Source organism: Pteronotus mesoamericanus, unplaced genomic scaffold (assembly GCF_021234165.1).
Source record: "Pteronotus mesoamericanus isolate MK-2021 breed Mesoamerican mustached bat unplaced genomic scaffold, CSHL_Meso_final contig_27, whole genome shotgun sequence".
NCBI classification, from domain to species: Eukaryota; Metazoa; Chordata; class Mammalia; order Chiroptera; family Mormoopidae; genus Pteronotus; species Pteronotus mesoamericanus.
In genome coordinates, this window is record NW_026555115.1 from 14,943,768 (window position 1) to 14,947,100 (window position 3,333).

The following is a 3,333-nucleotide window of genomic DNA, read 5'->3' on the forward strand; positions in this document are numbered from 1 at the left end:
TGCTGCAGGTTTTGGATCCTAGAATAAATACATCTCTTGACAGTTTAAGGGAAGGTGTTTGCATACTCATCCACCAATGCAAAGCTAATCAGCCCATAAACTCTATTACATTGTGTCATATCTACAAGTCTTAATCATAGGACTTCTAGTCCCTGATTCTAAATATAAGTAGACATACATTTTCCAATATATATCTGAAGGAAATCATTAAAAATATAGGGTTGAAATTATAAACACACACACAAACTTGTACTGGAGAATAAAAAGACATTTTAGGGACTATAAGCATTTAAAGTGCAAGATAGTGCAAGAGATTTTTACGCAGTTGAAATAATTCTGTATGATACTATAATTGTGAAAATCTGGCATCATGCATTTGTCAATACTCATTGAACTTCATAGCATAAGGAGTGAAAGATCTGTCAGAACATTAGCTGAACACAAGCAAAAGAAACAGGCTTAAGGTCTGTCCTTCTATCACCACCACAAGCATGAGCATCACACATTTTGACATGGGGCCTTCTTAAAGGTTTTCATATAAAGTCAAGAACCAGCTCCTGTCCAAATATGACCCTCAGAAGGAGGTGTAACTCTGCAGCTGGATCAAGGGAGTCATGGGCCTATCTGTCCCAAGTATCAGAAGGGTCTAAGGGACAGAATTATTGTGTGCACCCTCATATATAAGCTGCTGCCAAGCTCAATCTCCAAGATCAAACACTCCATGCAAAACTGGCACCAGCGAGACAACCTCTCCTGCTTCATCCAGGCCAAGCATAGCTACTGCATAAACTTTGTGGACCTGTTCAAGGTCAATGACCTCTTTAAGAGCAGGAACATGACACAGGTACAAATGTCTTTTCTGACTTTGGCAGAGAAAGTCAAGACAAAACAGCTGCAAAATGGCATGAACATTGCCATCAAGTACTTGGAGAAGCAGGATCAGAACTTCAATGACACCACCATGAAGGTAAGCTAGTGCACTGTAGAGCTCCAGATGAGCACCAGCAAGTGTGCCAGACAGTCAGGCATGATGGCATATCATACAAGAAGGTCCAACCCCAAGAAACGTATCTTGCCATGCATGGACCACTCAACCATCAGCCTGCAAATAGGCAGAAACCAGTGTGCCAGTCAGGTAGACAAGATGGCTCCTGGGACCCAGAAGCACATCTGTGACTTCAAGCAGAGAACCAGCAAGTGTGACAACTCCTCCAGGTCTCTGCAGATGCGTCAACCAGAGGAACCAAGTTTTGGCCTGGGTCAGCCAATATACAACCTCAATACTGCCCGCAAGTTTCAGTGACCAAAGGTGTTCCAGAGTTAGGAAGTGACTACTCAAGTAGGCCTCAAGGGAAGGCCTCAGAGTACCCCGCCCTACTACCAAGAGGAGACAGCCTACTGAGGCCCACTTGTGTGGTGTTTCCTAACACCATCCTCCAATCTGAAATTTTGGGTTTTTCCTGTGTTTTCATCTTGTTTTCCTGTGTGTTCCAAGTACTTCCAGCTGTCCAAGGTCAGTCCAGATGCTGTGGGGTGAGGGTCACTGCCAGGGCACATCCAGGTAACAAATTCTCCAGCAGGTTTTGGGCCAAGCTATGGGGAGAAGAAGAAACTATACAGGGAGATAAACTGGTCCCAAATGGCTTCCAGTTGTTTCTGTTCCTCTTCGCTTTTCTCTGCTGATCAATTTGTGATTATTGTACTCATAGAAGTTTTAAGCAGTTTTAAAAAACAATTTTTTTCAGAAGGATAGGGTGGGGATGGTGAGAGATAGTCCAGGAAGGAAGTTCTCTGGGAGAGGGCCAGGTTACAGTCTCCAGATACTTTAGGCATCATGAGGGACTGAAAATCCCCAGGACCTTCCCAAGGGCCCAGTGAGGAAACTGAGGCCCAGGCAGAAAAATGGAGTTCTGAGTGGTTGAGGCAAAGCCAGAGCCCCTTCCATACTTACCCCCTTTTCCCCACCAAGTACTACACAGAGATGTACCAAAAGGCCCCCCTAGAACCAGTTCCACCCAGGATCCCTGATACTAAGGAATAATGTGAAATACCAACTGTGGAACAAAAGCAATAAAAACTTCTTTTTGGAAAAAAGAGTAAAAAGAAATAGACTTAAGTTAGCACACACTACAAGAAACAGCCTTTGCAAAAAAGAGAGGAAAAAAAGGAAATGATACAGAATATAAAAGAAGAAGAAAGAGATTAGGGATTATTCTAGCATGTAAATTTAATGAGGGGGGGAATAGAAGACAGAGAAAATTATTAATATTTAGTAAAAATAATCCTTATGTGGTTCATATAAATCATATATAGTAATAATAATTTATGTGTGATAATAAGTAAGTATTTCTCAGTTAAAATGAGATATGACCTTTCAGATCAAAAAGACTGAATACCAATAAGGGTAAATTATCTTTTTAAAGATCCACACTTAGAAATTAATATGAAATTTAACATAGCATAATGTCCTAATATCTTCTAAGATGAAAAAGGTAGGTAAATTATTTTATTACAGGGTGTGCAATCAATGACATTGGAAGCTGAATTTTATAAGAAAATCCATAAAGAACTGCTAAATCATAAGTAAATATAAAGGTATAAAGATAAGAATTGAAAGTTTCTGTTTCAACCGACAGCAGATTAAAAACCCTAAAGAATTTTGAACATGTAGTTTGACTCAAACATTTCTAAAACATGTACAAAATGTTGCCATTACAAAAACTCTATACATTTCTGTTTCATTCATATTTTTTGAGGAGAATACACAGTACTTCAGCTAACCAAAAGTAGCTATCACAAAAGTGGAACATGTGGGTTACAGTTACAGAGGTTAGTGGAGAAATCTTGAAATGTATTCTGTTAATACTCCTGGCAGGTATCTTATTTGGCCTGAACTAGAATATAAATTCAGAGGCCTCCATTAAATATGTTTTTCAGGATAAAAATGGAATGACTTTGAGAAAACAGAGAACATAAGCAATGTAAAATATACATGATATGATAAATAAAGAAAATATAATAGAAGAGAAAGTTAAATACTCAGGAGGAAACTAGTAAATAACAAATAAATAAATAAAGACTCAAGAAAGTTGTTACTCAAATATATTGAACCAGTCTCTTATTGATGGATGAAAGGACAGTCCAGCAAGCTTGCAATTTCTTCCACTAGTTGTTGCAGGGGCGGTCATTAGAATATTTAAAAATAAAAAGAATCAGGCTTTTTTGGTGAACAATATTAATGTAAAATTAACAATAAATCACCAGTTACTGATTTTCATGTTACAAAAAATATATAGAAAAAGTATGGAAAATCTAATTATAATTATAGAGCAT

General features: G+C 38.2%; 1 pseudogene; it reads left to right on the forward strand.

Moving 5' to 3' along the window:
• Positions 1-491: 491 nt before the first annotated feature.
• LOC129071678 (calponin-2-like) lies at positions 492-1,402 on the forward strand (annotated as a pseudogene).
• The last annotated feature ends 1,931 nt before the right edge of the window (positions 1,403-3,333 follow it).